Genomic DNA, 23,881 nt, shown 5'->3' with positions numbered 1-23,881 from the left:
GAGTGGTCCAATTTGTATACTCGTGGGTGCTTCCGAAAACCAAAATCGAGCTCAACTCGAAATTAGACCAAAGTTTACAATCTGTTAATTTAAGTCCGAGCTTGAGCAGTTTATCAAAAAAAGCCCTCTTAACACCACTCTCTAAGCACCATAGGACTTACCTTGGCGACAGAAAAAAAAAAAAAAAGACAACAACATTTGTAATGTCATAATCTATATTAAATCGACTAAATAAAAAAGAAGGGGCATGATTGATAGTTAGGTTAGAAGCTAAGAGATATCACAAGGGACATTAGCAAATTATTGTACATGGAGCCACGCCATTCTAGATTAAAGTTTGTTTGTTTGTTCCATGGTTTATGGAATACGATTTGATCGACTATATGAGTGATGATGACAATTAAAAGTGAAAATTACTTTAAACAAATCTAAATTGACTTCAGGACATGTCTCTTCACTTTCCAGTATTATAGTAAACCTAAAAAGAAAATCTCTCAACAACTCAGTTTCTTTTTAAATATATTTCTCAATAACTCAGTTAGATGGTCCATTTCTTGAAAAGCTTGATTAAAAAAAAAAAAAAAGGACCTGACCTAACTCGACCCGACCCGAATTTATTGGACGTATATGATTCGGGTATCGGGTCGGCCCGGGCCAGGCCGAGATTGGCTTTGTATGGTTTCGGGCTAGGTCGGGCCTATGTGAGACCCGGCCCGTTAACACCGCTAACGATAGCTATGAGAGAGAGTGAGAGACATATTGGGGTGAACGGAGACTTCTTAATACTCACTTTTGGTGAATTTATTTTTTCAAAAAGTAGATAATTTAAAAAATATTATTACGATACACGAAAGTATTTAGATATAAATTTTTGTCGATAACAAAAATTCATTAATTAATCATTTCAAACGATCTAAGCGATCATTTTTGGGAAAAATATTTTTCAAATCATTCATTTTGTGTGAAATAAACACACCATTTCATCTTCTAAAGAATAGAAATTAAAGCCCTCATGGTATGTCATCTAAGTCAATAATTTTTTTGGTCAATGACCAAAAGCATAAGTCTTCGTATGAGTGCAGCGACTTCTGCTTCTCTGGCATGCTTATGAATCCTATGTTTTCATCTTTGCTGGGAAAGAATTATCTCTGCAATTCGGAGCTATGTTGGATATATATTATGAGAAGACATTAGACATTCAACAAGCTGCTCCAGAACTACTAAAAATATAATATAGCAATAATTAAAGTGAATGCTGAATGGTAACGTCGTACCATTTTTAATTAATAGACTATGAATGCTGTGTTCCACCCTACCGTAACATTTACTCCTTTTGGTAGCTGGCGATGGATAATGCCCGCTGCACCCAACAATAAGTCTCACTCTTCCAAATTAGGTGGAAAATAAATGAAGAAACACAGCGTTAGAACATAAGACCGTGAAATTTTGCGGAATCTCTAAGAAATTAAACTATTAGACAAACACGTGATTTAACTCAAGTGCTTCAATACTCCGTTTTAAGGATAGGTTGCGCTTTGCTCTAAAACTAAAATAGGAGAATAAATAACCGAGGAGGCAAATAGGGCCTCGAAAGGTTTGAATTTAGAATTTGTTCCTCTGATATCATGTGAAATTCGGTGGGGTTACTTCCAATTATTAAAAAAAACTAAGCTATTCGGTACGGACAGCGTTTTATTTAATTACATTGACAATCGCCACTAAAATAAAGCAACTGTAGAACGTAGGAAATACAACGTGGCAAATATATGTTCACTTAAACCAGCTAAAACCGAAGAATCGACTGAAATTGGTTACTGGGAGTATGTGGCACGTTCCCACATTTTGTTGTCGCCGAGTTGTCAGTCATGCGTTCACCAGCGCCATCTAGAGGCCGACTAGCCGAAGTTCTGGCTCGTTGTTCCGTCCCTTTCCAAGTCATCCAAAAGCCAGCTACGTCTTTTAACTCTCCATAAATAAATGTAAGAGCGAACAAGCCCCATTATCAAACGACGAATCGGACGATGATGACTGTGAAGCAAGGGGGAGGGTACTCCATCAATGAAGCATCTGAGATAATTAGGAGGAAATCGAGTCCCAGATAAAATATGGTGTTAGCAAGCCAGTGGAGTTTGCCGACGGTCAAGGTGACATTAGTTAAGAAAGCGATGGGCATTGCCACGAGTGCAATTATTAGCGGCAGGACCGAGTGCCGGGATGGCAGCGTCAAGGTTGACATCGAAGAAGGTCGTGGCATCGAGATGGCAGTGTCCTCGTCGGTGGTTGTCCATCGCGGCTTGGCAGGATTGGTGTTGGGCAGCTGCGCCTTCGTCGTGTGACTGCTTGTCACGGCCCAGCGGGTTGGCGTTAGGGTCGGGACGATGCCAGGGAGGTCTCGATTGGCATTGTTGCGATTGGCGTCGTCGCAATTGGCATCGTCGCAATTAGCGTCGGGTCAACAGCAGCGGCAACGGTGAGAGGGGGCTTCAGGATTCTGTGGCATCACGGGACCGGTCCAATTTCCGCAGGCGAAGGGGGTTGGGTGGAAGTGGCGGCGGCGGCGACAGCAGCAGGGCGACGGTGGAGGTCTCAGTCGGGAACAAATCTCTCTCTCTCTTGTTTCTCACGTGTAGCTCTGAATAATTTTCGCCCACGCCCAACATTGAGGAATAACGTTGTTTATATAGGTGATGAAGTTTAGGTCAGGGGCCTCGAGTTTTTATTGTTTGCAAAATTGACTCGAACTTTTAATATCGTTCCATTTAAATCACTGAAGGGCCAAATTGCGTCGAATTGGCTTTGTCTCATCTGTGGAATTTAGCCAGCTGCCAAGCCAGCCTCTTCATCATGGCTGGCCGAAATTCCTTGCCCCTCTGCTCTCTTGTGGGCTCAATTTAAGTCATTTTTCTAATTAATAAGTTTTGATTGAAGGCTTTTCCCTAATTGGGCTATTAATAGGCTGAATTAAGCACGAATTAAGCCAATTAAGGCCCATTATCTTTATAAATTTTGGCTCTACCTCCACTATGCCTCGGCCGAAATTTTCAATGGGTTCTTATCCCCTTCGCATTTCAATTTCAGGTCTGTTTCTGCCGCCGGTCCAATTGCAATGCAGATTAATGCAATGTGAAAAATTAAACTAACCTATATGCACTTAAAACTATATGAAAATGGTTTAAATATTTTTTGTTTAGGGTCGGGGGTGTCGGTCCCTAATTTTTCATGCAATTGATCTTAAATGGTTAGACAAAATTTAAGCGTCAACACTTACTCTAACGTCATATAATACTTTATGAGACACATTCAACTGTTATAAAAGTTTAAACCATTAGCAGAATACGTTGTTTAATTCAAATGCTTCAATGGTTACCACTTATTTCATGCAACAGGAAGGCAATCGTACAATGAGCCCAATTCATCGAGGGAAATGTATACTTGTTTCTGCAAATCATAGATGAGATCAAATGATCAATTGAAACTAGTGATTGAGATGATGTGGCGTCTCCCCATTTTGGTGTTGTCGAGTCATTAGTCATTCGATTGACCAGCACTATCCGGAGGCCGATTAATGGAGTTCCTGCTTGCCATCGTCTTCCCAGTCACCCGAAATGTCAATCTCAACTCCCCAAAGATAGATGTAAGCGAGAACGAACCGAGATGTCAGAAGACGGATAAGACGACAGTGGCCCCGATAGAAGTAAGGGTACTCTAACAATGTAGCACCCGAGATAACGAGGAGGCAAACGAATCCCAAACAAAATATGGTGTGAGCAAGCCAAGGGAGTTTGCCAACGGTCAACGTGACACCAGTTAAGAAGGCGCCGGACATCGCTGGGAGTGCAATTGCTAGCGGCAATATTGTGTGCTGAAATGCTTTTATCGCCTTGTGGAAGTCGCTTTGCTGCGCCACCATGAGGCTGACGACCGCGATCATTGAGCAGAACATGGCGATGGTGTTGCAAATCGTGAAGGCCTGGAACAATCTCTTGTCCAGCATCACAGCCATGCCCAAGTCATCTTTGGATGCCCTTTCTGCCCCGTTAAATCCTCCAGGAACTGCGAAACCAGCTGTGAAAGTCACAGTGGCCACAAGCGCTGCCACCAGCAGACGGGAATTGATCACCTCCTTCGTCAGGTTCATGTGCAGACCGAATCTTGGAAGCTCTTTATCTCGAGCTTCGGGCTTTTGTAGGATTAAGTCTTTGCTTACAGCTGACGCGGATTCCAACACCGTGAATGCCAATAGCTGAAATCGGAACCACATAAAAAGGACAAAAGAACAAATTGTTACCATATCGATAAGGGGAATGAACTCTGTGAGTACTCATTTATAATGGTATTATTAGATCTACAGATGCAGTGTCTGCTCTTCTTGAAGAATTAACACTAGAGTACCCGTTCCTTTTAAATGAGAAGAGAGTCATGAATAAGAAGATATCGGGGTCATAGGTTGACTTTATGATAATGTTGCGAGATTATGCCGCATTTAGAGTGGTAAAATTTGCCACATTGACCCCTAAGGGGGAAAAAAAAAGGATGCAACATCGACAACCCCGCCTTTTATACACGACCGTGTAATTATAGGGCCTATTAATCGAGATATATGACAATTTATCTCTGCATTTGTCAGAGATATTTCACTTGTTTCTAACGGCGGACATAATCATGGCCACAACCTTTAACTAGCTGCTATTGTAACTGAATAGAGACTTGTCCAGCATTAAATCTCAGAGGAGTCTCGGTTATTCTGAAAAACTGATCAATACTTGGCTAGGAGACATGATGACTTGAATTCATGATCTGCGCTTAACTATCGTATTAGCTTATGAAATTTCCAGTAAGTTGATTGACAAAACAATGGCTGTCCATGTTACTTACCTTCCGAAACGTAGGCTCCTTTCGGACTCGGTTTAGAGCAATGTCAATAGCAGTCAAATTATTGCGGTTGAGAGGGAAGGGCTTGATTCTTTCATCCAGCAGAAGATGAATCAAAGCAGCGGGTTGTGAATGCATAGCGGCCAAGTGCAAAGCCGTATTTCCACCAGTATCTCTTTTATTTATCAGCTTCCCCAGCTCAAGATGTCCGAGTATATATCTTACTGTTGAAGCTCTCCCATATTTTGCTGCGACATGAAGAACAGTTTGTCCTCTCTCGTTTTGCAAAGGAGATACCGGATGTAGCTTCTTGATTAGTTCAACATGACCCATCTTGCTCGCAATATGAATGGGAATATCCCCATTCCCATCCTTTTGTCGGGCCAAATATTCAGTTTCTGGCCGTAAGAGTTCGAATACTTGGGACTGATTCGTGTGAGCTGCTAAATGGAATACATTACCGCCTCTGGAGTCGGTCATTGCGAATAGCTCCCTGTTCTCTTCCAGTATCTTGGTGACTAAACCTGGGATTAGGAGCTCCAAATTAGGGACCACATCCGCATTAGCATTTCACGGTGGTTGGGGCTTGGTTTTTGGTTGGGTATATTCTAACCCATTTTGGGATAAGTACATCTTCGACGCAAACTTAATCACTACAAGGATTGAAGGACGCCGAAATTGGACCAGATTGCAATGCTGAACTCAAAGCATTGTGACTTTCATTCTCTAGCATGATGAAACACGAACCGTGAGACTCTCGATCAATTTCGAAAGGCTCCCGTTTATGTGTTTTAGTGGGACATTGAAATAATATCAGATCATTTTCATGCAAAGCAATGCGAGATGGACATGTACTAAGATTTTACTATAAACCTCTTACTAAATGACATGGCAATTTATTTGGCATCTCCATGTCATGAAGTATCTATTGAGTATAATGTTATAGGAAAACAAAGGAAACACCATTTGAATTGCTGGGGCAAGATCAAGAAAAGGAAATTAAACTTTTCCTATTATGTTCGTCAAATTCCAGCATGTATCGATCAAATTGATTCTTTTGTCAAGAACTTCGCAATAGACTCCATGGCACCGTACCAAGATCCCCATTGAAATTCTTCCACCCTCTTTAGAATGAAAAGTCTATCACACCTAACATGCTCGGTTGAGAAATTACGTATATAGCAAAACTTTTGAGCAAAAACGAAGAAGATAAAGTGACGAGAATCACATTAAAATTAAGTTTACTATAAGGCTCAATGTTTTTTTAATCATTCTTGTTTGTGTTTAAGCATTTAAATAGTTGAGGGATTATCCATCCATATTATCTTGCGAGTTGGACTTTTGAGTACTATTGGGATCCAATTGTTGTTTTAAAAGTTATCAGAACGAAAAAATTAGTGGTATCAACTATTTCATCTCTTCAAAATACTTCTAAATAAAAATAAAAGTACATTAAAGTTGAATGGGACACGATTGACCCAACTTAATACATGTGATACCACCATCCAATAAATATTTAATCGTCACATATATAGTGCATTTAATGGATTTAAAAATTTGCACATTCAAAATTTCTTGAGGTAATATAATATGAAGTAATTGAAAATTTGATAAAATTTCTGTATGTCCAGCTTCATATTAATCAACCAGACAGCAAATTCTTATGAGGAGCCTGGTCGTCACTTTATTATTTCTCTCAAATGATGTCTTGGTTAGTTCAATGTTCCTATTGTATCGATATTTTGTTAATAACTAATGTTCCTAATATATGACGCCAGGAGATGATCCATCATTTCTAAGGGATCTCTTCCTTCTTTCTCCCCAAAACGCTATAAAATGTTTTTACCTCTGATGTATTATTTATTGTGGACATATTGCGTAGATCGATGAATTTATCCAAACAAGAATTAATTTGTTAAAGTTTAACATCTACTTAATTCATAAATCCCGTGCCTTACAATTCCCTTTGTACGTTCTCACCCTTGATCTTTTAAGTTTCGTTTGATATGTGATAACCTCATTGTCAAACAAACATACGAGTTCATGTCCCAATCTGCATATGGAAAAGTGAGAATTCACTCACATTCTATAGAAATAGTCTGCACCTAACGAATTTTTAAGTTCTATTTACATTGAAGTAATAACAATTTATTTGGTGATTTAGTATGTTTGAGGATATACTATGTATTTTTTCATTGGGATTGCTAATGTATGTCCAAAAATGGGGAAAAGTACACTAGAAGTGCCATAACTTTTCTACGGCGTTCACTTGAGTGCCATAACTTTCAAAACGTTCACTTAAGTGCCATAACTTTTAAAAATCGTTTACTTAAGTGCCATGTTGACGTGGCAGCCGGGAAAGTTACTGTAGACGCCGGGAAAGTTACTGTAGACGCCGGAAAGCTGACGTGGCACGCCGGAAAAGTTACTGTAGCACTCAAGTGAACGATTTTGCTTCGATGTAATACTCAAGTGAACGATTTTTGAAAGTTATGGCACTTAAGTGAACTTTTTGAAAGTTATGGCACTCAAGTGAACGCCGTACACAAGTTATGGCACTTCTAGTGTACTTTTCCCCCAAAAATGCGATTCGATCATGTGAATTGATAATTACATGGGTAAAGAGACTGCAAGATTATTATGAACTTGCCTTACTTGGGGTATGTTATCAACATAGCCAAAAAGAAACTATATAATATTTGAATTCGAATAACCTTAAAAGCCATAATTAGTTGTTGTGGTGAATTATTTATATGTGCATTTGTTCATTTGTGGGTTAACGGATAATTCGTAAAAGATATGTGACCCCACATAATATGCCCGACTTTTATTCAATAATCTTACCAAATTTATGATAATGATCCTTAAGTTTTTCTTTAATGCTCAATGCGATTGGTTATTCAATCTATTCATTCAATTTTTCAAAGATCATATCGATGCAGTCTTTCTGTCAAGCGTATCATCACGTCAAAAGCATTTTTCTGACTCGAATTACTACGTCATCGTTTACCTTGCAAAGTAATGATGTAAACTGTTAACATCATTTTCCCTCTGGGCTAAAATAGGTAAGCCACATGTAAACTACATGGATGTAGACATAACAAATCTAATGACGTCAAGTTGATAGAAATTATGGTCACTAATGGTGTTAGAACTTTTTAATGGAAGGAATATATAGAGTGCAGATTTCTCAGGGCAATCTAGAAGCTGGGGTAAGGCAGAGCTAGCAGTAAGTGCAGATGGAAATTAGCCAATCCAAAGAATTGAACATTCTTGTACAAGCTAATTGTAATTGCAGAAAGGCATGTGATGTTTGAATGTACATGCATAGTTCAGTAAGCAACAAATCTATGATAATCGAGGATCCTTAAAAGAGATCAATCCACGAAGACAAGAAAACCATTGCCAACCCCCAGATCTAACAGAACAGAACATGGTAACACTTTCTGAACACCACAAACACCACACACCCCCATGTCATTTAATGGAAGGAATATATAGAGTGGCTTTTGCAAAGTTGAAGGATTAGATTAAATAAATATATAGTATAGGTATACTACATTGACAATTGAAGAAAAATTAAAGGACCATCCATGTCATTCTCTAGATAATTGATGCAAATATTTTACTCTGTTACGAAATAGAACATGGCAAATCAGGTACCAAACTGAGTTTTTATCTATTCCAAAACTAAAGATATAATTTGGTGAAACCTAAAACAAGATTAATTTCAATCTAACCCTATGGTCAAAAATCATCATTTCTAGCTTGTCTTTCTCCATTTGTGATTGTTAGATTCATGATTATTATCATTATGTCCTCATGTGAGACAATTAGTTTACTAAAAGAGTTATATGGCTGGTTGTGAGTTCCCATGGGTATCCAACTACTTTAATAAGGGGGATTTGGAATTCTATATATAGACCCTAACGGTTCTGGATAAGCGCAGAATGTTGCTGTGCTGACTTAAAATGAGGTCAGTCTTCACATTAGTAATTCCCTATAAGTAGATTTAGGTACGTACCATAGTCCGAACGCAAAATGGCGCCATGAACGGGTGACAAGCCTTGTAATTTGCATGGCTTGAGTGAGTACTTAAAAAACATGGTATGTCTCAGGGAGCTGCCGGCGTCGAGGGCCAGGTACAAGGGAGATTTATTATCCGTATTCTTCCAGTACACCGGCTCCAAATCTTCTGTCAACAAATCAAGTACCAAGCGGAAGCGCTGATTAAGCACGGCCTCGTGCAAAGCGGTGTTTCCTTGTTTGTTCCCCATCCTCAGGACCTCGTACTTGACCTTGACGTGGGGCATTGTTGCTCATCGAATCAAAAATATAGCAGCTCCATATCCCCTGGCCTTAACGGCGACGTGGAGGGGGGTATCTCCCCAAACATCTTGGGCGGCTATGAGGTCAGGAACATAATGAAGCAGGAGTTCTAGGATGTCGACCTTATTAGAGCCTGCTGCAATGTGGAGCAGTGAACGGCCTGAGGGATCCTTGAAATTGAAAATGGCAGTTGGATTGGTTTGAACCGCAAGTTCTTCGATCTCCGAAATGAACTCTTCGACATCGGCATTCATGATGACACGTACCAAACTTCGAAAAGGTGTATCTACTTCTGTTTGATCTTGTCGTGCTGCGATTCGCGGATTCGCCAATGCCTTATCCACTCTCTCTCGTCGACTCTTCCAGATTTCTTCTTTCTTCTTCAATTCCCCTAACACTTCCCCCAAAGCTCCTCCTTCGCCCTTCTTGACCTCCTCCTTGCTCGAGTTCTTCCTGCCAACGTCCCCCTCTTCTATAGATGGCCCTTCGTCCATCGAGCCTAACCTATACAAGTGATGTAGTTATTGCAAGGGAAAGGGGTTGTGTTAGGAGACACTATATCATCTAAACATTATACAATGCATACATCTAATTATTTCAACTTTTATTATAGTTCTAGAGGTCCCATAAAGTTTTATATAGCATTATAAGAGGAAGTTTGTGATTTTAGAATACTTGCGCAAAATTGCGGAAGGAAAGTTATTTCTAACAGTGAGATATTTCATTGAGGCTGTTGAGGCTGCCCTCACCCAGCTTTGGGCAAAGCCGCGAAGCCCTCGCCGTCCTTGCATAGTGGCTGGCGAGCTCTGGTGACTCTCGTCGGCTAGTGGAAATAAAAAAAAATAAAAGAAAGAAAAAGAAAAAAAATTTTAAAAATAAATTAAATTGAAAAATTCAAAAAATATTAAAATATTATCAAAACTATCCACATCAGCGCCGGTTGGTCAAATAGGTTGAATTGACAAAAACACAAAAGGTTTAGGACTGATTATGAAAAAAAGAATTATGGCTAAATTGCTATAATTGCAATAAGTTGAGGACTTTTTTAAGTAATGATCGGCCCTTAAGTTTGAGATTTACTACAGTTATGCTACCATCTCTTTGACTTTTTATCCAACTAAGGATTTTGATAATCAGAGAATTTAACCCAAGAATTTAAAGACTGCAAAGGTTCATGTTTAAACCACGCAGAAGCTAGGTTCAGATTCTACATGTATGTGAGTAAGATTTTACTAAGTCAGGAAAGCTGCTAAGGGAAAGGTGTAGAACCAAACTAGGCTATGCAAAACAGTCAGATTTTGTTAACGGGGCTCTCCATAGATAGATTTAATGATTATTGGAGTTCCTGAAACAAAGCCTCGCTCATAGCAATGAAATGTAATTTTCCAAGATTAGTTATGCATAACTTGATGGACTAATTCTCTCATAAGATTGGTGAGACGATATGATCAAAACCTGCACTCACAGAAAATCAGATTGACGGCCTACATGGAAACAAGGTCATGTAGGTGTTTTTAGGATTTTTGCCAAGATTATTATTATTATTATTATTATTATTATTATTATTATTATTACAGAATATTAGAAATATATAAATATCTCTAATAAGATAGATATAACGGCTACAAGAGAATTTAAGAATTGTTAGGAGATTTTTGAGTTCATCTCTTTGTAAGCTTGTAATACCCATTTTAGTGTTGTTCCTAAGTATTAGCGAGAGCGACAAAACCATTTGTGAACACATAAAGAAGGTGGTTGTACGTAGTAAGAGTGAACGACATTTGTCTAGGCGAGAGATGAAATGTACAACGGTAGCAGTCAGAAGTGCGGGTTTTAGTTTCGGAGAGAATCTATTGATGTGAGAACAGTTATTGGAGGGTCCAAAAGTTGTTCCGTGTATTACCGAAGGAAGTCAAGTTCCGCATGGTAGCAAGTTCTACACTTGTAACAAGACGAAGGTTGTTGTCTAATCAGTCCTAGACTTATTATATAGATGATAATTCAGTCTTAAACATTTTAATTTTATCAATTTATTCTTAAACTATACTACGAAATTCCAATCTAGTCCTTTCGGCCAATTTTTGCTAAAGCCAGCTGACATTGTGGTGTGGCACATAAGACGGCCAGCAGTGACTGGACTACCACGTCAGTGATTATCCGGCAAAAAATTGATGATAATTCACTTTATGATGGTTTGCAAATTCCCACTTTCACAGACTTTTAGAATTTTCGCTGTGAACATGTATTGTTTTCTCATTTGGGTGGACTGCAAATTCAAATATGCTCTCAACAATATTCAGATGACCAGATTTCTCAGGGCAATCTAGAAGCTGGGGTAAGGCAGAGCTAGCAGTAAGTGCAGATGGAAATTAGCCAATCCAAAGAATTGAACATTCTTGTACAAGCTAATTGTAATTGCAGAAAGGCATGTGATGTTTGAATGTACATGCATAGTTCAGTAAGCAACAAATCTATGATAATCGAGGATCCTTAAAAAAGAGATCAATCCACGAAGACAAGAAAACCATTGCCAACCCCCAGATCTAACAGAACAGAACATGGCAACACTTTCTGAACACCACAAACACCACACACAACCCACACCCCACACCCACCCCACCACCCCCCCCAAACCAAATGAAAAAAAGAGGAAAACAAAAGGAAAAGAACATGGTAATACACAAAGTATATCAAAGAACAGACGGAATGAGTGTCAAGAGATCAAAGAACAAAACCTGAAGAGAAAGGAAGGGCTCGACTTGAGAAGAATATGGTGTTTGGGAGTGGGGGACGATGCAGATGCTGGATGCTCTGGAGTGGAAAGTCCGAGAAATAAAGGACTATTTTGCCGAGACTCAATGGAGTGAAGTCTGTCGCGACCTTCAAAAAATAAACAGGTTAATTTTCGGGCTAATGGATTATCAGGTTAATTAATTAACTAACCTAACTCGGACTCTCCCAAGTCCATACCAAATCGCAACTTAAGGTTCAAATAATTAACATGCAATGTGTTTTGAATTTGGAGTCGCCACTAATCATTTTCGGTAGGTTGATTAGAAACCTAAATAAAATAGCGGGAGAAAACTATCTTATTTCAGCGAACCGGAGATTTTGAATTCGGGGATTTGGTTACGCTAGATTACTCTAACGCCCTTTCGGTACCATTTTCATGAAAAATATTTGATTTGGCAATTTTGATGGATTTTACTTGAAATTCAAAGATGCAATTTTTTTGATTTTTTTTTCTTCTTTTTTATGAGAATGTAAAACAATAAACTTTGTGCAATATACACCATGGATGATTTAGAAAGAAAGAAAACGCAGCCAATCACGAGTATTTATAAAAATAAATTAACATGTAATAATGCTAAAATTTGGAACACGTGACATATCTAAAATTAAACAAACAAATGTTCAAACCAAACGATTACATTTTTGTAGATCGAGATGGAAATGATTACCTTCTATTACACAAAATTTTACTCACATACACGTTACGGTTCCCTTCAAGATCTCGGAGCTGGAAGAACGCGGTTGTCGTCGAAAATGGCAAGCAATGGCGTTGTTGGGTGGCGAGAGGCGAAATATGTGTCGGGACTCGTCGAAGATGATGCTCGACTAAAACTCTTTTCTTCACTCTCGAATTTTCTCTTCTAATTTTTCTCAAGAACTCTTTTTTTTCTCTCTAAAAATTCCACTCAAAAAACTCTCTCCAAACTCTCTCAATTCTCTTCCACTCTCCCCCTAAAACTCTTCTCAAGAGCTCTCTACCTTCTCTATCACAAAAATTCTCCTCCTCAATTCTCAAGAACTCTCCCTCTTTTATAGCCAAATTTCTCTACCCTTCATTCTTCATCTTCATTTCTTCACCTTCCATTTTCATCTTCCCTTCTTCATCTTCATTTCTTCACCTTCCATTTTCATCTTCCCTTCTTCATCTTCATTTCATTATCTTCCCTTCATCATCTTCCCTTCTTCATCTTCTTTTGGTATTTGCAATACAGTCCCCGAAGTTCCAAGTATTTGCAATACGGTCCCTGAAATTTTAAGTATTTGCAATACAGTCCTTGAAGTTTCAAATCTTCTCGGTGTATTTTTCCATCCCGTGCCTAGTCTAGACGCATGCTAAATTAAGTGTTCTGCTTGTCCGATTATATGCCAATGCAATGTACGCTAAAAATAAATATGTGAGATGATTTTTTATAATTTTTATGCAAAAAATAGATTAATCAAAATTTAGGCGTCAACAGCTGCCCCTCTTTGAGTGGAGGCTCGTAGAGGTTCCGCTCAAAGACAAAATTGAATCCTAAATTTTGACAGTGCAAATTATGGATGAACTTTTTGGCGGGAGTTTTAATCCCATTTTTTATGTAATGAAGTGATGCATGATATGCAAGACTGTAAATAACACGTGTCATAATTTCCCTTTTTCATGTTAGAGAAACTCGCACATGGATCGCATACAAGAATACCTGTTTTACCAAATTTCTCGTAAGCTAATGGTTCTCTTAATTTCCAAGCTTCTTTTTGCGGATGCAAGGATTTTAAGGTATTTGGCCTATCTCGTTATCGAGACTTCTCCCTAATGCAAGACAGCGCAAGATATGTGTGTCGTTTGAGATCACAAGAGCTACGTCGTTGTGAGTCGAAAGAAGTGGGATCAAGTTCACAAGAGCTACGTCGTTGTGAGTTGATTAAATGTCGAAATCGCCGGTGCATATGTCTTCACGATTCGATAAAGGGGAACCAAAATCATAAGAGCTACGTCGTTATGGTTTGGTTTGGATCAAAAATATGGGTGCTTATGTGTTCATGATTTGATAAAGGAGCCGAAAATCATAAGAGCTATGTCATTATGAGCCGACTAAAGGTCAAGATCACCGGTGCATACGTCTTCGTGATTCGATACTGAAATCATAAGAGCTACGTCGTTATGATTTGAAGAGATGTCAAGATCGCCAAGCATATGTCTTCACGTCCCGAGATTGAAACCATAAGAGCTACGTCGTTATGATTTGATAAGATGTCAAGATCGCCGGTGCATATGTCTTCACGTCCCGAGATTGAAACCATAAGAGTTACGTCGTTATGATTTGATAAGATGTCAAGATCGCCGAAGTGCATATGTCTTCACGTCCCGAGATTGAAACCATAAGAGCTACGTCGTTATGATTTGATAAGATGTCAAGATCGCCGGTGCATATGTCTACACGACTTGACAGAAGAGGCATATTGCCCGAATTGAACAATATTTGATAGGAGCACCATTGAATGGAATCGATAAGTACAAAAGGGGCATATTGCCTGAATTGAATCATAACAACTATCATGAGAAGAGTTGTTAATTTGAAAAGGGGTTCAGAAAACTTACCCGGGTTCTCCAAACGATTAATCAAGGAACGAAGCAGATTCATGTATCGTACCTGGTAGGCATTTGCCAGCAAAACTTGCTCATTCAATAATCCTTGGATGAATTTCGAGACCTCGGGAGGGAACTCGAACATCGGTAATGTATTACCTATCATAGAATGTCGGAGGTAACACACACAAACATATTCAACAATGAGTATAATGCAATCACTCATACTATGGTTCATGCATAACCATTCTGTCAAGTTTGCATTACCAATTTTGTCCAGAGAGGTTCTCACATTACGAATACCTCGAATGTGAGCTGAATTGGGGGACTTTAGTCCGAAAGGGCTTTCTCTCACTCTCGAGAAAAGCTATTTATCTTGTCTCGAGGATTCAAGAGAAATCACTCAATCTTTCCATCATCGCATTCGATAAGGATCCAAGTAATCTCGCAATTGATACGACCGAGCCGATCCGGAGGTCTTGATTAGGACCGTAATGAGGGCTAGGTCAAAGGTTTTACAAAGGGGACTCTAGTTGAGTCAAGGCTGCTTGAAATGAATTTCTTCATCATCTGCTCCGGATTTACAAGTCAAGAATCCTGCAAAAATGAGAGAGAAATAATCTTGCTCGAACTTCTTCGAGTGATGCTTAAAATCATTTAACTCTACGTTAACTCAAGTGCCCTAATCAGAAGAGACTTTGGAGGGTTATAACGTAGGCTAGGATTGGGGACCGAGGAACGAAAATGCTCGTTTTGGCTCAGAAATTAAATTAGAAGGGGCTTGACGTTGGTGATCGTCGCCGACTAGTCACCGATCATGGTCTTCCGGAAATGTCTTCAGAAAGAATTCCATCATTGAATGAGGGATGGTAATTTTCTACTGAAAATTGCACTTTGCAAATTGACTTCTTGGGGAGTCTTCTTCACAACAAGTGTCTGTCGAGGATTTGCAAGAGACACAATGCAAATATGTACATGGAATTTACAACTTAACATGCAAAAATGTACATTCAAAATTCAGAAGTACTTTACAAATGAATGTGCATTGGCCTTACTTTTGGTAGGCACTTTGCTTTTCCTATACTTGAAATTTTCATATGAGATCAGCCTTTGCTTTTCTTACTCCCGACTCTCATTTTTCTTTTTTTCTTCTTTTTTTCGAGAAGAGATTTCTTTTCCTTTTTCTTTGAGAGCTCTTCGACATCTCTTTATTTTGCTTTTTTTTTTTTTTTTTTTTTTTTCGAGAGCGGGCCCTTCTCCTTTAAGCTGAGTTTGCCTCTCCTTTTTTTTTACAATCCCATGATTTTGAACCAGGAATTACAACAAACATAAACATTTACAAAGAAAAATTATGTAAACATAAAAAATCTAGCATACAAGAAATGAGTCCATTCGGGAATTCTCTGTTGACCCGACCATCTCCAATTCTAATCCTTGGGAAAATGCTATCTTCGTCTTTGGAATGAGCAAATGATCACCAACAAGGGTTTAAGAAATGAATTTGCAGGCTCAAGTGGGCTATGCAAAGAATGAAGTGTATAGGATAGAGAAGTGAATGCTCTTCATCATCCTAAGGCACTTGAATTAAAATTCGAGTATAAATGCAAAGAAACACCCGAAGATTAATGTTAGTCCGAGCAAGAAAATTTCTAACCATTTACCTCGTGTTGCTGCTGGAATTAACTCGTCTGGACTCCGGTGTGGGGTGGTTCTTGACAGGGGTAAAGAAATGAAACCACCGCTCAAAAGGGGTAATCAATGGATCACCCGTAGTGTTTGGGATAGAGAACTGAATGCCTCTGTCATTTCGGCTATCGTACCTTTCGCGAGAAAACTCTTTACCTCGGGGAATGCGGAATTTTGCCACCGTTCATCTCGCCTGAAAAAATTGGACGTGTTTGGGAAAGGATTGCCTTTCATCATCCTGCCCTGCCCCATTCCATACATTCGATGTATCTTATGTAGTTCATGTTCCTTATTCAGAGTTGGTAAATTAAACATGAGGAACAGTCATGCGCAAACTATGCAATGTATGAGTGTTTTTGAGCATATAAAATGTAGCAACTTTTTATCTTGGTGCAAGCACGTAAGAAAATTCTTAAGGGCGTGAATTGTGAGTTGCCCCTGCTCATGCAAATGAGTTGCAAAACTTCATTATCTAGTTTGAGACATGAGATTGTCAAAGGCTCCAGGAATTTCTCATTTCATTAATTTTTCGGGAGAAGGGATACTTCCCTATCTGGAAAGGCGGTGACCCCCGTAAAAATCAAAAGGGAAAGCATCAATGTACGTTCTCATATTCTAAACGAGTTGAAACGATACCGCTTTACCCTTGTACGAATTTCTTGTGAACTTTGAATTGAAAAGATCAATTCATCTGGATCAGACCGTATGTCCGGGATGTTATCTCTCCAGGTTCTGTAACCATCTTGGCTGAACTTCAATCGGCATTGAACCGGGATGCCTCGGACCACTTGTCATTCCCCCAACCACCAGGCCGTGGTGATGTTGGCGTCCACGGTTGGTTCGCTTTTTGCTATATTGTTCTCAAAACAGTTGGCAATCCCCTGTCGAGAATAAAATAAGCATAATTTAGAGTTTGAAATGATCGAGAGCCAATTGGGACGATACGAAGTTACCCATCTTTGAGCCCGCTTGGCCTTTTACTCGTATTCTCCCAAGTAAGGCTATTCGGAATCTCTCTTTACGGGCGTTCAGGGGCGTCGTCCACAAATTGATTTGCTACAGGCCTAGCTTAACAAGGAACTCACGCATTTGATAAGGGAGGAGAAAATTCGTCCTTTAACTCTAGGCAAATTCTAGACAGCTAGAAAGTAAAAAATATCCCACACAGGGGAACTATACATGGAATTAAAGAAGTATTCATGCGAGATTGGTTCCACCTCTCTTGCTGGCCATTCCAATGATCGACTAATTTTGTCTTGGATCATGCACCAACGATCGTTGTTCAAGGATCCATAATCACTTGCTTCGGATCACAACTCGGGAGGTCCTTCGACTCCGAACCGGTTGATCAAGGTGGTGAGCTCATCATCAAAGTAATCTTCCGATTGATACTCGAATTGGGTAGTGTTACTTGCTAACACTAGCGACGGATTTCCCACTTTGTTTTCACCGTGAGCGATCTGACTCCTTAAGCTTGAGCTTCCGCCGTTGCTCGGAAACTTGTAGGGATGATCAACCTGTCTCCTGCTAGAACCACCAGCGGAAGGTTGGTATGGCCTGTATTCTTGATTGGGAAGTGACCGGGTACCTTTTGCTCGGTAGGTTTTCCCGGTATTGATCTTCCAATCAACTTTGGTCCGGTCGCCTTGATTTTTGCACTACTGGCTTAGCCGAAGGATTGATTGGCAAACAATGTTCGACAATGGAACGGTCAAGACCGGGCATATCTGCCTAGGACCAGGCGAAAATGTCCCGGTAATCCTTCAAGAGCTTAATCAAGCGCTCGGTCATCTCTTTGGAAAGGTTTGCCCCGATCTTAACTTCTTTAGGGTTTTCCACATCGCCTAGGTTGACCGAGATAGTTTGTTCACCTGTCAAGGGCTTGATCTCCTCATGTCGTTCGAAATCCCGACGAATTTCCTCATAATCTGGACTGGACTCATCTAGGTCGTATACTTCTAAATCCACTAGGTTTCCCTCCTCATGTATCCCCCCGAAACATAAAGTAACAAAATCAGAAAAACAAACGGGGTTTAATTGCGGTGTGATTTTTTTTTTGAAGAACTTTATTTATTTTTGTTATTTTTTTTTTCAAAACCGTGGGACATGAATTCTTGAAGAAGCCCAACCCTCGGGTCTTACCATGATGACAAACTTGTTGGTCGTTGGTTATCGTCATCGGGTTGGTTTGGGATACTTCAACAAGATTCGAAAAATGGTGCAATTTTATTGATATGAAATTACATCTTCTAGGAGAGAAAATCCAAGAGTGCAAGACATAATAGAAATCCAAATGCAATCCAAAATCTAAAGGAAACAGAAAATGTCCCACATAGGGGATTGCATAAACATAATGATGTTACTCTGAATCTAAACCCTCCAGTGGATCATCACATATGGCATTAATGAATGATTTGGAAGGTTTAGGTGCCGGGTAAGGTTCCTCCTTATGCGCTCCGTCTTCGGATATAGCAGCAATGGTTACATCATCAAAACAACCGGCGATATCGAAGACTCCTTCATCCTTACTAGCACCAACCTGTCCGATTCCCAGCCCGAATACAAGACTAATTTTACCAGAATGATCCGGCAAAGGATTATTCTGGACATTTGGCTGTTTGTTGTCTTGGAACGAGAATGCTTTAGAATCGAGAAGATCTTGAATCCGATGCTTGATGCATTTAAACAGCCGTCGGTGTCATGTCCGAGCTCCCCGCAATGGTAATCACATTTCTTTGATGGATCATATCTCGGCGAGCTCGTGTCACCTGGGTCGTAGAGGCTCGGAAGTCGATAAACCTCTCTTACGCGAACCGCAAGTACCGCGACGGGGTTCCTGGTAGAGGGGTAAACCGCCGAGGAAACCGTTGATTCCCTCTTTGTCGTTGCATGCCGAAATTAGCATGCTGCTGATTAGGAATCTGTACGACCGGCATCCGGGTCGTGGGTTTTTGGCTGTAGGTCATGTTGACCAGTGGGGCCGGCTCCTTGTCTTTCCTTACCACAAACCTCTTAGTTGTCATGGCGACATCACCGTACCATCCTTTCTTCATGCCGTTCTCGATTTCTTCAGCCATTGCGATGAGATGGCTGAATGACGTGGCAGCAGATCCCAAAATTCGAGTTCTCATAACCGGCGGCGGGGTGGAAACAAACAATTTCATGAGTTCCCTTTCGGGAGGGACTGGTTTCAGCCGAGATGCCACGTTCCTCCACCTGGTGGCATATTGCTTGATTGTTTCTTCCTTTTTCATCTCAAGCTGCTCAAGGTCCTCTCTGGTGGTGAGCACGTCCAAGTTAAAGCTGAAATGTTTGATGAAAGCATTAGCTGCCTTCTCCCAATCATCCATCCGGTAGATCTCGTAGTCCGTATACCATCTCATGGCAGCTTCTTTTAAACTAGCCTGGAAGGTCTGAACCATTAAGGGACCGTTGGTCGCATGCTTATTCATTCTTGCCTGGTACATCCGGACGTGCTGAACCGGGTTGGAAGTTCCATCATACTTCTCAAAGTCGGGCATCTTGAACTTCTCCGGCACCGTGACCTTTGAAAAGACAGACAGGTCAATGTGGGGTATGTTGTGAGTCCCCTCAACCTCTCGGATCCTCTGTTCCATTTGGGCCAACAGTTTGACCGTATCACCATTCAACCCAGGGGCCACGGGGTTGGCTTGAGGGATTGGGACTACGGGCGGCGTGCTCGAGTTCACGCCCGTGATGATCACATCCTCTAGCGGCATTGTCGGATATGGAGTAGCTTCTAGGGCTTTACCGACGTTGTCCGTAGGAGGAATTAGAGCAGGAATGGTTAGCGGCGGGCTGGAGGTGGATGATTGAAGTTTGGCGGCAAAGGCGGCCATCATTTCCTCCATCTTTCGGGACATCATCCCTTCAAAGCGCTCGGTCAAGGAGCCAAGTTTCTCATCCAGGGCAGCACTAACGGTGGCGTTGATGTCGGTCATCCTTTTTGCTACTGATCGGGTGATATGTGGAGGATCCCCGATAAATTACCTGTACGCAGTAACAAACCCAAAATGAGTACAGGGAGCAAGAATAGCGAGCCGGCCCATGGCATCCCTCTAGACTCAAACGAACAAAATGATTATGACCAAATGATTGAAACATGTAATTTTCAGTTTGTCCGCTTTTACGAAAAAATTCGTATTAATTCGTACGTTGATCAAAACATGTCCAAATTTTACGAGCTTGTAGTTGAGAAGATGATGAACAACTTTTATGTTGGCCAATCGGACTAGAAATGCACGGATCAAATCAGTTTAATGTGTTTTTCCAAAAAAATCACATTCAGAAAACTGTTATAACCGCATGTTGTTGAAAAAACGAAGGGCCATCTTAAATTATGAATTTAATTCTGAAATTTTGCAAGATATTAGTTGAAACATAGGTCTACAACTTTCGTGTTTGGCACTTACTCAAAGCTCGATCGTAGAATTTAGTAAAAATCGCACAACAGGAATAAGCCAAATCAAAATTGAGGACAACTGATGAAATTGTAAAAGCTACGGAAGCAAAGTGCGAAATTGAAAATAAGACAATGAAACTTCTAAACAATCAACCTAAACCATGGACCGGCCCAAAATAAAAATGAGATAACAGGGTACAAGAGACAAGAAATTACCTCTCATATGAAGAAAATGCCAATCACAAAGACATGCGCATGAATTGTGAATTTAAATCTTATTCTATCTATCCAAAAGGCTTTTGCAAAGTGAAATGATGAACGAAATGACATGTCGCAGCCTCGCGCGCAATCATCATGACTAGTCGCAACCTCGCGTACAATAGTCATGACTAGTCGAGTCCAATCACTTCGGCTTGGTTCGGTCGACAAGGGCAATTCTCATGCATCGTAGCCTCACGTGTATGAGAACGACCCTTGAGCCATTTTTTGGAAAAATTTTCGGGATCCGGATGGGATAACCTTTAGCGAAACCTTACCGCCAAGGTTAAAGCACCATCTAAATACCATCTTAAAACTATTAGTGTGACCCAGGTCCGGTCACGGGTTGTGTGCAGTGTAGTGCAAATACGATAAATCATGCACAACAATTAAAGGCAAACACCGCTTCCATGATTCAAAAGTTAAATCACAATTCCAATTCACCAAGCCACAAAAACAAAGGGTTAGCCGATCACTCCTCCCCTTATAACTCCCAATCTGCAAAAACATTTAACACCTAAGAATGAGAATTCAACCAAAGTTTACCAAATCAAGTGATTTCTTTTTCATGAAATTATCTGGCCTAAGTCCTCTTTGGGTCCCCAGTGGAGTCGCCAAGCTGTCGCGACCTTCAAAAAATAAACGGGTTAATTTTCGGGCTAATGGATTATCAGGTTAATTAATTAACTAACCTAACTCGGACTCTCCCAAGTCCATACCAAATCGCAACTTAAGGTTCAAATAATTAACATGCAATGTGTTTTGAATTTGGAGTCGCCACTAATCATTTTCGGTAGGTTGATTAGAAACCTAAATAAAATAGCGGGAGAAAACTATCTTATTTCAGCGAACCGGAGATTTTGAATTCGGGGATTTGGTTACGCTAGATTACTCTAACGCCCTTTCGGTACCATTTTCATGAAAAATATTTGATTTGGCAATTTTGATGGATTTTACTTGAAATTCAAAGATGCAATTTTTTTGATTTTTTTTTCTTCTTTTTTATGAGAATGTAAAACAATAAACTTTGTGCAATATACACCATGGATGATTTAGAAAGAAAGAAAACGCAGCCAATCACGAGTATTTATAAAAATAAATTAACATGTAATAATGCTAAAATTTGGAACACGTGACATATCTAAAATTAAACAAACAAATGTTCAAACCAAACGATTACATTTTTGTAGATCGAGATGGAAATGATTACCTTCTATTACACAAAATTTTACTCACATACACGTTACGGTTCCCTTCAAGATCTCGGAGCTGGAAGAACGCGGTTGTCGTCGAAAATGGCAAGCAATGGCGTTGTTGGGTGGCGAGAGGCGAAATATGTGTCGGGACTCGTCGAAGATGATGCTCGACTAAAACTCTTTTCTTCACTCTCGAATTTTCTCTTCTAATTTTTCTCAAGAACTCTTTTTTTTCTCTCTAAAAATTCCACTCAAAAAACTCTCTCCAAACTCTCTCAATTCTCTTCCACTCTCCCCCTAAAACTCTTCTCAAGAGCTCTCTACCTTCTCTATCACAAAAATTCTCCTCCTCAATTCTCAAGAACTCTCCCTCTTTTATAGCCAAATTTCTCTACCCTTCATTCTTCATCTTCATTTCTTCACCTTCCATTTTCATCTTCCCTTCTTCATCTTCATTTCTTCACCTTCCATTTTCATCTTCCCTTCTTCATCTTCATTTCATTATCTTCCCTTCATCATCTTCCCTTCTTCATCTTCTTTTGGTATTTGCAATACAGTCCCCGAAGTTCCAAGTATTTGCAATACAGTCCCCGAAATTTTAAGTATTTGCAATACAGTCCTTGAAGTTTCAAATCTTCTCGGTGTATTTTTCCATCCCGTGCCTAGTCTAGACGCATGCTAAATTAAGTGTTCTGCTTGTCCGATTATATGCCAATGCAATGTACGCTAAAAATAAATATGTGAGATGATTTTTTATAATTTTTATGCAAAAAATAGATTAATCAAAATTTAGGCGTCAACAAAGTCAACAAAGATGGGGGTGCTCCTCATCATCGAACTACTTGTGGTGTGTAATGGCCGGTGAAGCTCGATTATTTTTTGGCCTTTGTACAGCTGGCGAAGAAAGAGAACAAGAAAGGAAAGAAAAAAAGAAAAGGGAAGAGCAGCAGCATCAGAGAGACAGAGATAGAGAGAGAGAACATGTTAGCAAAAACAATTAGTGAAAATGGCACCAAAAACTCGGAGCTCGCCCATCACTGTCCGCTACCGCCTGGACCTCCGGGAGCTTCATGGTAGCTGCTGGCCATGGCGAGTGCGAGCTTTGAGGTCGGATCTGGCTTCGGAGATGGCAACAGCCATGGCCGCTCAAACTCGAAGCTTGGACTGAGGTCGGCTCCGCAAGACTTGGACAGCAACCAACGGGCATGGTTTGGTTGAGATGAAATTTGCTCGGCCAGGTAGAGCTCGTGATCCGAGACCGGTAAGGTGATCTTGATCCTTAGTGTTCAGACTATGGTACATTGGTAACAGAAGATGGCGCGTGAGAGAGAGGCTTCGGTGGAGTTGCTTGGACAAATCGTGACTTCTCCAGATTTGGGGAAGCAGATGAAGCCTGTTCTTTTGCTATGGATTGCCCACTCTCACCATTTTTCCGATAGCCTCTGTATATCTTTATTCAGATGATGATGAAGAAGAGGAAGAGGATGACCAAGTTGATGACGAAGATCCACTTCGGCCAATCTTCGAGCTTGAGCGCCCATGGCGGTTGCCAACTCCGAAGCCAGATCTGGCCTTGAAGCTCGCAGTCGCCATGGCCCGCAGCTACCACGAAGCTCCCAGACATCCAGGGGGCAGTGGGCAACGACGGACGAGCTCCGATAGAGCTTTCGCCGAGGGATGGTGATGACTTCTAAAATTTTGGTCCCCTAGTCATTAATTTTGCATAGAAAATTAGGGATAAACTTTAATCCCTACGAA

At 40.3% G+C, this 23,881-nt stretch overlaps 1 long non-coding RNA gene and 1 pseudogene across 1 annotated transcript; both read right to left on the bottom strand.

The window, feature by feature from the left end:
- Positions 1-3,562: 3,562 nt before the first annotated feature.
- The window catches only part of LOC115726751, a 45,668-nt pseudogene continuing 25,349 nt past the window's right edge, over positions 3,563-23,881 (bottom strand).
- Positions 4,966-10,027, bottom strand: LOC125315939. The gene is made up of 3 exons (XR_007199250.1): positions 10,016-10,027; positions 6,212-6,220; positions 4,966-5,372 (listed from the first exon to the last, which is right to left on the bottom strand). It is a non-coding gene; the product is annotated as an uncharacterized LOC125315939 (long non-coding RNA).

The sequence above is a fragment of the Rhodamnia argentea genome, chromosome 7, assembly GCF_020921035.1.
Source record: "Rhodamnia argentea isolate NSW1041297 chromosome 7, ASM2092103v1, whole genome shotgun sequence".
NCBI lineage: Eukaryota > Viridiplantae > Streptophyta > Magnoliopsida > Myrtales > Myrtaceae > Rhodamnia > Rhodamnia argentea.
Note: the sequence above shows the minus strand (reverse complement) of the source record. Positions and strands in the feature narration are given on the sequence as shown.